General features: G+C 43.2%; 1 pseudogene; it reads right to left on the bottom strand.

The window, feature by feature from the left end:
- Nucleotides 1–1,082: 1,082 nt before the first annotated feature.
- Nucleotides 1,083–1,517, bottom strand: LOC120854054 (annotated as a pseudogene).
- Nucleotides 1,518–13,088: the final 11,571 nt, after the last annotated feature.

Raw genomic sequence — 13,088 nt, forward strand, 5'->3', positions numbered from 1 at the left:
ACTTTCATGCATTGGAGTAGGCAATGGCAACCCACTCCAGTGTTCTTGCCTGGAGAATCCCAGGGACGGGGGAGCCTGGTGGGCTGCCGTCTATGGGGTCGCACAGAGTCGGACACGACTGAAGCAACTTAGCAGCAGCAGCAGCAGCAGCAGGGCTTGTGGTGACAGTGATATCAAGTAGCACTAAACCATCTTCCCAGTTCTTTATTTTGGACGAGATGCTAAGGAAAAGCCCCAGCAGTGGCAGAGATTGATCAGGTTGCCCTTCTTGCCTGCAAACTCTCAGAATCTGCAAACTGACTGGAAGCATCTGAAATTTCAGTGTGCTTTTTGTGCATTCCCAGAATGGCTGATATGACATTTCCAGAAAATACCAATTGTGGGTGAGGCTGGGCAGCAACCAAACCAACCAGATGCTCTTCCACGGCCAGTGTGAGGGTTAGATGTACACTCATTACATTTGGAAAAACTCTCAGTCAGTATCCGAGGATGAACATAGGCATCACTGTGTCCCAGTGGTTCTTCTGGCAGAGGAATAAAGAATACAGCAGAAATGCACACACATGTTCCCAGAAGACATTTACAGGAAGGTACATAGCAGCATTATTCTTAAATTTCCCAAAGGTATAAACTACCCAAATCCTCCTAACAGTAGAATGTGTGAACCAGTTCTAGCATATTTCAGCAAGTGTATGCTATAGTTTCATAGGGAAGAAGGATCCTTAAAATATAATTATATGAGTGAGTTTCACAAAATGTAGAGCAAATGAAGTTGACACAAAAGGAATTACTATTTCCTTTATTTGCAAGTAGTTGACAATGGTGACCCCCTGGTGCCTAATGCGAAAGAGGTCTGAAGGAACTTTGGGGTGCTGGGTTCGAGTCATGTATTTTGAGTTTTGTCTTTATTTTTTAATCTAGGGTGTGATTACATAGTTTGTGGAAATTCACTGAACTAATCAATGTTATGAAAGATTTTTCAATATGTTTATAATACTTCAATTTAAACATTTTTTAAAAGTATGTTTCGAAGATACTTTGAAAATCTCAGCAGTGACATGTTTGTTTCAGGTATGCTACACTTTTTTTTTTTTTTGAAGGTTTCAAGTATACTTTATTTCTTCAAACATGCCATATTTTAATGGGTACATAGTACTTTTACTTGGAATTAATTATGAGTTGATTCTGAAACAATTCAGTATTAAACCAGCTGGGATGATTACTGTCCTCTCCATTCCTTTGGGGTGACTCTGCCAACAGGCGATGGGTTCCATTCTATTCCAATTTGTGTTGCCGTATATACCCATACAGCAACACAGAAAGTGGCTTCACTAGCTAATACGGCGTTACCGTATTTGTCAGGAAATCAGGTGCCCGCTTCTGGTGGCTCTGCCTTGCCACTGCTTGCTGAATGCTTTGAACTCTCAGACGACTTAGTGCGTTTCTGGCCGAGGGAAACATCCTGCAGTTGAACATAAAATGGCTGCAACTACAGCCGCTGGCCTCTAGCAATTTGGCGTCTCAGGTATGCTACACTTTTGAGGAATTGTCACACATACAGAAAATGACAACTCAATAGTACGGTGGCAGACGTTACACCAGTGGCTCACTCCCTCCTCCATCCCCTCTTCTACCTTAATAAGAGGAGTCTAACTATGTTTTAGGTCAGCAATGTGCTCATCTGAGATAAGTACTGACACACAACTAAGCTTATTAAAGGCTATAACCAGACTGTTTATGATATCAAGAGCAAATAATTTGTTAGATATGTTCAAATATGAGTAAACACACACTCTGCAAAAAGTACATTTGTAATTTCATTCTACTTTTTGATACAAAAGTAATTAAAGGAAAGAAATGAGGACTGGAAACGATTAAGATCCAGACGTGAACCTTGAACTCCCTGATGTTCAAGCTGGTTTTAGAAAACGTAGAGGAACCAGAGATCAAATTGCCAACATCCGCTGGATCATGGAAAAAGCAAGAGAGTTCCAGAAAAACATCTATTTCTGCTTTATTGACTATGCCAAAGCCTTTGACTGTGTGGATCACAATAAACTATGGAAAATTCTGAAAGAGATGGGAATACCAGACCACCTCACCTGCCTCTTGAGAAATCTGTATGCAGGTCAGGAAGCAACAGTTAGAACTGGACATGGAACAACAGACTGGTTCCAAACAGGAAAAGGAGTATGTCAACGCTGTATATTGTCACCCTGCTTATTTAACTTCTATGCAGAGTACATCATGAGAAACACTGGACTGGAAGAAACACAAGCTGGAATCAAGCTTGCTGGGAGAAATATCAATAACCTCAGATATGCAGATGACACCACCCTTATGGCAGAAAGTGAAGAGGAACTAAAAAGCCTCTTGATGGAAGTGAAAGAGGAGAGCGAAAAAGTTGGCTTAAAGTTCAACATTCAGAAAACGAAGATCATGGCATCCGGTCCCATCACTTCATGGGAAATAGATGGGAAACAGTGGAAACAGTGTCAGATTTTATTTTTTGGGGCTCCAAAATCACTGCAGATGGTGACTGCAGCCATGAAATTAAAAGACGCTTACTCCTTGGAAGGAAAGTTATGACCAACCTAGACAGCATATTCAAAAGCAGAGACATTACTTTGCCGACTAAGGTCCGTCTAGCCAAGGCTATGGTTTTTCCAGTAGTCATGTATGGATGTGAGAGTTGGACTGTGAAGAAGGCTGAGTGCTGAAGAGTTGATGCTTTTGAACTGTGGTGTTGGAGAAGACTCTTGAGGGTCCCTTGGACTGCAAGGAGATCCAACCAGTCCATTCTGAAGGAGATCAGCCCTGGGATTTCTTTGGAAGGAATGATGCTGAAGCTGAAACTCCGAAAGACTCTGATGCTAGGATGGATTGGGGGCAGGATGAGATGGCTGGATGGCATCACTGACTCGATGGACGTGAGTCTGAGTGAACTCCGGGAGTTGGTGTTGGACAGGGAGGCCTGGCATGCTGCGATTCATGGGGTCGCAAAGAGTTGGACACAACTGAGCCACCGAACTGAACTGAACCAGAAGACAGAGCCCAGGCATTTTCAAATACCTAAAAATTTACTTTCTTTCTTCTGTCAAGGGCTGAAGACACTAGAGTTGTCGGAATCACAGGTATATTTAAAATATTTTTAAAAGTAAGTGTAGAACTAAAAGCATGGTCACGGAATTATGGATTATCAAACATGTCCTGGCGGGTTATTAAAGGAAACTATTGGAAATATTAGAAATAAAAAAATACAGAAATTAAAACTAAAAACTCATTTAATGAGCTATCAAAGGTTAGAGATAGGTGAAAAAAACATAGAAATGGAAGTTAGAGCTGACATATTTTCCCAACCCAGCTATACAAAGAAATGGAATACTCAATTAGGGAGGTTAACATAAAAAAAAAAAAAAAAAGACAAACAAATAAAAAAAGAAATAAATAGATAAATAAATAGAAAGGTTAAATAATATGAAACAAGATGAGATCTGATAACCTTCTAATTTTATTCCAAGGAGAAAGTGAAGAGAATGGAGGAGAGAAGACATTGAAGTGGTTACAGCCAAATATTTCTTAGATTTGATAAAATCTATGAATTCTCAGCTTTAAGAAACAGGATGAAAACCATGGTGTGTGGAGAAATTAAAAATTCACAAACAGCTATATTGAGATGCAAGGAAAACAAAGGGAAAGATGAAAAAGAACTGGTTTTACCCCCAAAATAACAACCAGCAACAGTGAAAATGAAAGGAACTGAAATAACACCTTAATGTTAATGATCTTCAAAAGAAGATCAGTATAGAGTCATATACTTCAATGTGTACTCAAATAACAGTAAAAATAAAGATGATTTCTCAGAGACTAACAGGCAATTAAAGGGAGCATGATCTCAGAAGGAATGTTCAGCAAATGTTGATAAACGTACATGTAGGCAGAAATGAGATATTCACTAGCAAAAAAAAAAAAAATGTTTCCCAAGCTTCCCTGGTGGCTCAGTGGTAAAGAATCCACCTGCCAATGCAGGGGACACAGGCTCGATCCTCGGTCTTGGAAGATCCCACGTGCCTCGGAGCAACTATGCCCGTAAACCGCAAACACTGAGCCAGTGCCCTGGAGCCCACGGGCGGTAACTACCGGAGGCCCACACGCTCAGAGCCTGTGGTCTGCAGTCGGAGCAGCCACTTCAGTGGGAAAAATGGTACAATGTATGAATTCCAATATAGCGCAATGATAAAACTTACAAAATAATAACAATAGTGAGTAAATCTGAAAGGAGGAGAAAGGAAGCATGAAACTGCCGTCAACTGAAAAAAAGGGGCACAACATGAGAGTGTGAGTTAAGTTTTATTTGGGGCAAAATGAGGACTGTAGCCTGGGAGACAGCCCCTCAGACAGCTCTGAGAAACCACGCCAAAGAGGCAGTGGGGAAGGTCAACGGATATGATGTTGGTGAAGGGGAAGTTCAGCGTAATCAAGCGCTTGTTTTACAAAAGGTTTTCTGCTAGTCACAAGGAGCTGATGTCACCATGAAGGGATTTAGTGCTTTTTGGATATGAGGAGATGCAGAGATAGGGATCATGAAATCAGTTCCTAAAAATATCTCTTTAAAGACTTATTCCAGCAGTTTCCTTGGAGCACAGAGTGCCTCATTCTCCACACTCAACTTCCCTCAGGGCTTGTCGAAGGTCAACAGCTGCTGTAGTACAGGGTTCAGTCTCCACAGAGGCAGATGGCAAATGCCCTTGGCAAGTGCCAATTTGTAGTTAACACTATCAAGACAAATAGCTAAACATATATATACATATATATATATATATATATAAGCGCTTGCTGTTATTGGTTAGGTGCTAAGTCATGTCCAACTTTTGAGGTCAGAGGAGCCTGGTGGTCTACAGTTCATGGAGTCTCAAAGAGTCAGACACAACTGAATGACTAACACTTTCATTTCTTCACAGTGGAGGTTTGGAGATTGATTAAAAGGATCGGTAGGGGGGAAAAAAAGGAATAGGTAGGATTTGAATCACTACAGACCATGACTGCAACCATGAAATTAAAAGACACTCTTTGGAAGGATGTAAGAGCTGGACCATAAGGAAAGCTGAGCGCTGAAGAATTGATGCTTTTGAACTATGGTGTTGGAGAAGACTCTTGAGAGTCCCTTGGACTGCAAGGAGATCCAGCCAGTCCATCCTAAAGGAGATCAGTCCTGGATGATCATTGGAAGGACCGAGGCTGAAGATGAAACTCCAATACTTTGGCCACCTGATGCAAAGAGCCAACTCATTGGAAAAGACCCCGATGCTGAGAAATATTGAAGGCAAAAGGAGCAGGGGGAGGCAGAGGATGAGATAGTTAGATGGCATCACCGACTTTATGGACACGAATTGAAGCGAGCTCAGGAGACAGCGGGGGACAGAGGGAGCGGCGTGCTGCAGCCCGTGCGGGCACAGGGAGTCGGGCATGACTGAGCAACTGAACAACAGCAGGCTTTGCGTTGCTTGCAGAGCTGCATTTCTGCTTCTGCAAAGGCTCAGTTTATGAGATGGATGGGAGGGAAGTAAGAGCCAGATGACGGGAATGGGCTAGGCGACAGGTAAATGAGAGCTCATAGAGCTATTCTATTTTTGTGTACATTTGAAACAATCTTTAAGGAAATATTGAACAATTGCTCCTTATAAATTGGGGGGAATAGGTAATACATTCAAATGGCACAAAATCCAAGTTACAACAGGGGAAAAGAGGGAAAAGAATGCTTTCTCATTCATTCACCTCTCTGAAGGCAGCCACTCTTACCAGTCTCTTACGTGTCCTTCAAAGATGAAGCTGCATACCTGAAACTGGGGTTCTGAGCCCAGTCACACTTGAGACTGGACTTAAACCCACAATCTGCCAGCTGAAACAGCACACCTGGTCTCAGGAAGCTCAGATTCTTCATATCTAAGCACCGGAGGCATTCAGCAAGAAACAAAGTGATAAGTAGATGTTAATATAGGACCCTTGTGAAGGATACAAGCAGAGGCAAGAGGGCTTTGTCCTGAGAACTAAGTGGGGTAGCAGGTTTCTTTAGGGAGATATACGGGCCATAGAAAGAGTGTGGGCCAGCTCAGACCCAGGTGAGAGGCCCTGGGAGAAACACTCCCCAGAGTGTGGTCCACCTCCTACGGCAAGAGCAGTCCCGGAATCTGGGGTGGATAGTTTTATGGACTGGGTAATTTCATAGGCTAACAAGTGGGAGGATTATTCCAGTTATTTGGGGGAAGGGACGAGGATTTCCAGGAACTGTGCCACCACCCACGTTTGGCCTTGATGACCTCAGCACTCGTGGCGGAGCTCTGCGGGTGTGTCGTTTATCTGATGTATTACAATGAGCGGATAATGAGGCTCCATGTCTACTGGAAGTCAAGGCTTCCACCATCTTGGGCCCAGTTGTTTTTTTGTTTTTGTTTTTAATTTTTTTCTTTTGGCTGCATCTGGTCTTAGTTGCGGCCCTTTGCAGTGTCCTGTGGGCCATTTCTTTATGGAGCAAACTCTGCAGCCCCAGCGTGCGCACTTCTGTGGTTGCAGCACGCAGGCTCTCTAGTTGTGGCGTGCAGGCTTCGTTGCTCTGCAGCATGTGGAACCTCAGTTCCCAACCGGGGATCGAACCGGTGTCCCCTGCGTTACAAGTCAGATTCTCAATCACTGGACCACCAAGAAAGTACCTCTAGTTGGTTCTAACCAGTTTTTGTTGTATCATCTATGTCCTTCTTTTAAAGGCTGTACTCTGTTCCCTTCCCTCCTATATACTATATAATATATGGAAAGAGTATATAAAGATATTATTTTTTCCTACGCCAGAAGGATGTGATACAATGTTTCTTATCTTGCTCCTTTTGTGGCAACATGTCTTGGCACTTTTCTTAGTCTCAGCTTCTCAGTTGTCTATTTTATGTTTGAACAATTATTTGTTTTATGAATCCTACACTGATGGCACTTCAGTTTAGTTCAGTCGCTCAGTCATGTCTGACTCTTTGTGACCCCATGAATCACAGCACGCCAGGCCTCCCTGTCCAACACCAACTCCCGGAGTTCACTCAGACTCATGTCCATCGATGGCATCAGTGATGCCATCCAGCCATCTCATCCTCTGTCGTCCCCTTCTCCTCCTGCCCTCAATCCCTCCCAGCATCAGAGTCTTTTCCAAGGAGTCAACTCTTCGCATGAGGTGGCCAAAGTACTGGAGTTTCAGCTTTAGCATCATTCCCTCCAAAGAAATCCCAGGGCTGATCTCGTTCAGAATGGACTGGTTGGATCTCCTTGCAGTCCAAGGGACTCTCAAGAGTCTTCTCCAACACGACAGTTCAAAAACGTCAATTCTTCGGTGCTCACTGTTTGATTGTTTCCCCATCTATTTCCCATGAAGTGATGGGACCAGATGCCATGATCTTCGTTTTCTGAATGTTGAGCTTTAAGCCAACTTTTTCACTCTCCTCTTTCACTTTCATCAAGAGGCCTTTTTGTTCCTCTTTACTTTCTGCCATAAGGGTGGTGTCATCTGCATATCTGAGGTTATTGATATTTCCCCCGGCAATCTTGATTCCAGCTTGTGCTTCTTCAAGCCCAGCGTTTCTCATGATGTACTCTGTGCATAAGTTAAATCAGCAGGGTGACAATATACAGCCTTGACGTACTCCTTTTCCTCTTTGGAACCAGTCTATTGTTCCATGTCCAGTTCTAACTGTTGCTTCCTGACCTGCATATAGGTTTCTCAAGGGGCAGGTCCAGTGGTCTGGTATTCCCAACTCTTGAAGAATTTTCCACAGTTTATTGTGATCCACACAAAGGCTTTGGCATAGTCAATAAAGCAGAAATAGATGTTTTTCTGGAACTCTCTTGGTTTTTCCATGATTCAGCGGATGTTGGCAATTTGATCTCTGGTTCCTCTGCCTTTTCTAAAACCAGCTTGAACATCTGGAAGTTCACGGTTCACATATTGCTGAAGCCTGGCTTGGAGAATGTTGAGCATTACTTTACTAGCATGTGAGATGGGTGCAATAGCGCTAGTTTGAGTATTCTTTGGCATTGCCTTTCTTTGGGATTGGAATGAAAACTGACCTTTTCCAGTCCTGTGGCCACTGCTGAGTTTTCCAAATTTGCTGGCATATTGAGTGCAGCACTTTCACAGCATCATCTTTCAGGATTTGAAACAGCTCAACTGGAATTCCATCACCTCCACTAGCTTTGTTCGTAGTGATGCTTTCTAAGGCCCACTTGACTTCACATTCCAGGATGTCTGGCTCTACGTGAGTGATCACATCATCATGATTATCTTGGTCGTGAAGATCTTTTTTATACAGTTCTTCTGTATATTCTTGCCACCTCTTCTTAATATCTTCTGCTTCTGTTAGGTCCATACCATTTCTGTCCTTTATCGAGCCCATCTTTGCATGAAATGTTCATTTGGTAGCTCTAATTTTCTTGAAGAGATTTCTAGTCTTTCCCATTCTGTTGTTTTCCTCTATTTCTTTGCATTGATAGCTAAGGAAGGCTTTCTTGTCTCTTCTTGCTATTCTTTGGAACTCTGCATTGAGATGCTTATATCTTTCCTTTTCTCCTTTGCTTTTCGCCTCTCTTCTTTTCACAGCTATTTGTAAAGCCTCCCCAGACAGCCGTTTTGCTTTTTTGCATTTCTTTTCCAAGGGGATGGTCTTGATCCCTGTCTCCTGTACAATGTCAAGAACCTCATTCCATAGTTCATCAGGCACTCTGTCTATCAGATCTAGGCCCTTAAATCTATTTCTCACTTCCAATGTATAATTGTAAGGGATTTGATTTAGGTCATACCTGAATGGTCTAGCGGTTTTCCCTACTTTCTTCAATTTAAGTCTGAATTTGGCAATAAGGAGTTCATGATCTGAGCCATAGTCAGCTCCTGGTCTTGTTTTTGTTGACTGTATAGAGCTTCTCCATCTTTGGCTGCAAAGAATATAATCAATCTGATTTCGGTGTTGACCATCTGGTGATGTCCATGTGTAGAGTCTTCTCTTATGTTGTTGGAAGAGGGTGTTTGCTACGACCAGTGCATTTTCTTGGCAAAACTCTGTTAGTCTTTCCCTGCTTCATTTTACATTCCAAGGCCAAATTTGCCTGTTACTCCAGGTATTTCTTGACTTCCTACTTTTGCATTCCAGTCCCCTATAATGAAAAGGACATCTTTTTGGGCTGTTAGTTCTAAAAGGTCTTGTAGGTCTTCATAGAACTGTTCAACTTCAGCTTCTTCAGCTTTACTGGTTGGGGCATAGACTTGGATTACTGTGATATTGAATGGTTTGCCTTGGAAACGAACAGAGATCATTCTGTCATTTTTGAGATTGCATCCAAGTACTGCATTTCAGACTCTTTTGTTGACCATGATGGCTACTCCATTTCTTCTGAGGGATTCCTGCCGCAGTAGTAGATATAATGGTCATCTGAGTTAAATTCACCCATTCCAGTCCATCTTAGTTCGCTGATTCCTAGAATGTCGACGTTCACCCTTGCCATCTCTTGTTTGACCACTTCCAATTTGCCTTGATTCATGGACCTGACACTCCAGGTTCCTATGCAATATTGCTCTTTACAGCATCAGACCTTGCTTCTATCACCAGTCACATCCACAGCTGGGTATTGTTTTTGCTTTGGCTCCATCCCTTCATTCTTTCTGGAGTTATTTCTCCACTGATCTCCAGTAGCATATTGGGCACCTACTGACTTGGGGAGTTCCTCTTTTGGTATCCTATCATTTTGCCCGTTCATACTGTTCATGGGGTCCTCAAGGCAAGAATACTGAAGTGGCTTGCCATTCACTTCTCCAGTGGACCACATTCTGTCAGACCTCTCCACCATGACCCGCCCGTCTTGGGTTGCCCCGCAGGCATGGCTTGGTTTCATTGAGTTAGACAAGGCTATGGTCCTAGTGTGATTAGATTGACTAGTTTTCTGTGAGTATGGTTTCAGTGTGTCTGCCCTCTGATGCCCTGTTGCAACACCTACCGTTTTGGGTTTCTCTTACCTTGGGCATGGGGTATCTCTTCACGGCTGCTCCAGCAAAGCGCAGCCGCTGCTCCTTACCTTGGACGAGGGGTATCTGATGCCATACACTGGTGGCACTTACTGCTGCACTAATGCTGCAATTGTCATCCTTGTAAGTTCTTTAAACATCTGAACACAGCTCCATATATCCCCTCCCACTGGATTAAAGTAGATTATTCCTCGAGATCCCTCCAGATAATGCAGAGTTCTAGGTAATGTTGTATGGCACGTGGGATCTTAGTTCCCTGGCCAGGAATCGAGCTCATGCCCCCTGCATTGGGAGCGTGGAGTCTTAATCACTGGAATGCCGGGGAAATCCCAAGATTTTTCTGAGAGGCCAATTTCATAGCAACAACAAATCAGAAACAACAAACTATGTGCTTGAATTAAAGACCAAAGAAGACAATGCACATAATTTCTTTGAGGTGTTTAGAGAAAATAAAAATTTGCATTTAGAATACTGTATACGCAACTACAGTTTTGGCTTATAAAGCAAGAACACTGGACCCCAGGTCAATAAGCCTGGGTCAGAGTCCTGGTTCTGCCACATAGTGAACTGATGTTGGCCTGCACTGCCTCTGTTTTTTTTTCTAGTGCCTGTTACAGAATTTAAGGGGCACTTGGCAAATTCAACCCCCAGCCCAGGGTTTACCCTTTGGACATACACAATGCTCCTATTATAGCCTCATCCCATTTGTGTCATGAATATTTTCTATTACCAGAAATCCCCTGGGTCACATAGTCCTGGATTCAAATAGCTTCTGGAATTTACATCTTATCTTTGTGATTTACTGCTTACATAATATTGATTTTTCTGAGTTTCAGTTTCTTCTTTGGTGAAATGAAATGCTTTCATGGGATGTTCAAAACAAATTGTAAACCTCACCACATTTCCTCTCCACTGCTGTCATTCTAGTCCAGGCAAAGTGTGCCTGTATCTAGTTGAGAAGAGATTTACATTTTTAAAGGATTAAGAAACAAGACAAAGAATCCGGGATGATGATCATATGTAACCCACAATGACTGAAATATTCTCTGCTCTGCTTGACCTCTGCTCTAGTCCAGGCCGTGTTTGCTTGGATTACTGTGGTTGCCTCATAACTGTTCTCCCTTCTCTCCTTTTTCATCTTAGTTTCTTCTTCCACCCAACTCTAATCCATTGTCTATACTGCAGCCAGAATGACCCATTTCAGACACAAACCAGAGCTTATGTCCCCCTCACTTGAAGGCTCCAAATGGCTTCCCAATGTGCAGAGTATAAAATCCAAACCCCTTGCTGCCACCTCGGCGCCTGCTAGTCTCGCCCTAGTTGTTGAAGCTCCAGTCTGTTTTCTCTGCACCCACACCCCTGTCCGCATCCCATGCCTTTCCACTTTGCATCCTCTCTGCTTATCTGGAACTCCTTTTTCCCCCTTAGATTTCACTATCTTGGCAGCTCAAATTGCAGCTCTTTAAAGAGGCCAGCCCCAAGAACCATATCTAACCGAGCACTCTCCTCAGGCTGATCTGCTTCATTGCTTTTCTCGTCTGCTTCTCCCCACTAGAATGTAGACTCCTGGAGCGCTGGAACCTTCTCATCTAGCTCACCTTTTTGAATCCCAGTCTATTTGGTGGGTGCTCAATAAAATATGTTGAATGAATGAATGATCAGATATGGAGAAGGTTATAAGAGCATTCAGTTCAGTTCAGTTGCTCAGTCGTGTCCGACTCTTTGCGACCCCATGAATCGCAGCACGCCAGGCCTCCCTGTCCATCACCAACTCCCGGAGTTCACTCAGACTCACGCCCATCAAGTCACTGATGCCATCCAGCCATCTCATCCTCTGTTGTCCCCTTCTCCTCCTGCCCCCAGTCCCTCCCAGCATCACAGTCTTTTCCAAGGAGTCAACTCTTTGCATGAGGTGGCCAAAGTACTGGAGTTTCAGCTTTAGCATCATTCCTTCCAAAGAAATCCAGGGCTGATCTCCTTCAGAATGGACTGGTTGGATATCCTTGCAGTCCAAGGGACCCTCAAGAGTCTTCTCCAACACCACAGTTCAAAAACATCAATTCTTCGGCACTCAGCCTTCTTCACAGTCCAACTCTCACATCCATACATGACCACTCGAAAAACCATAGCCTTGACTAGACAGACCTTAGTCAGCAAAGTAATGTCTCTGCTTTTGAATATGCTATCTAGGTTGGTCATAACTTTTCTTCCAAGGAGTAAGCGTTAGTGAGCATTAAAGTATAAGGGCATGCCTTGGAGTGTTTTTAAAAATTCCCCAAGGGTTGTGGTGAAGTTTCAGTAAGATATATAAGACACTTAGCATCTAGCCACAAACAGCTGGGCTCAAGAGCATCCTGCCTTCTCCCCTTCTCTATTTCAAATGCAAATAAACCTGGGAGTTACAAGACATCCGTGGGTAGGTGTGTGTGAGAGAGACATAGAAAGGAGAGATTCAGCTGAGATAACCCCGGGGCCATACTAGTTACTAAAATACTGAAATATTTCCATAAGTAACCTCTGATCACTCCTGTCTCCCCAGGACCTCACTATGATCTGGCAATTAGAGTTACTGCCTGACAACATCCAGGTCATTGGCTTAGCTTCTAGGTCATTAAATGTTTTGAAAAGCACCTGCTTATTGAAAATTTATAACTGGCAGGAGCAAGTTACTGGAGAAGGTGAGTTCTGACTAGCTGCTGAAAAGAACATTTTTTACCAAGAGCTGCCTCTGCTAAAGGCAGAGACTTCTGTATCTTGTCATAGATAGAAAAGCAAGCTATTATTATTATTAAAACTAGCTCATTTATTCCACCCAGGAACAGGACACATTGATAATGGTTCTTCTAGTTCACAGAGGCAATGGTTTTTCTACTTCACGTCAGCTCCGTCAGGTGATACTGAAATGCAAACAGAGATGCTGAAAGCTGTGAGATTCTAGATGAAGAGCTATGTGGTTTCCCCAGCTGTGAATTTGCTATAAAAAGGAACTGTGTGCCAGACTGGCTCCAGGCGGCATTGGGACCCTGAGTTTTCAGGAGCCCTG

This window comes from Oryx dammah, unplaced genomic scaffold (assembly GCF_014754425.2).
Source record: "Oryx dammah isolate SB20612 unplaced genomic scaffold, SCBI_Odam_1.1 HiC_scaffold_27, whole genome shotgun sequence".
NCBI lineage: Eukaryota > Metazoa > Chordata > Mammalia > Artiodactyla > Bovidae > Oryx > Oryx dammah.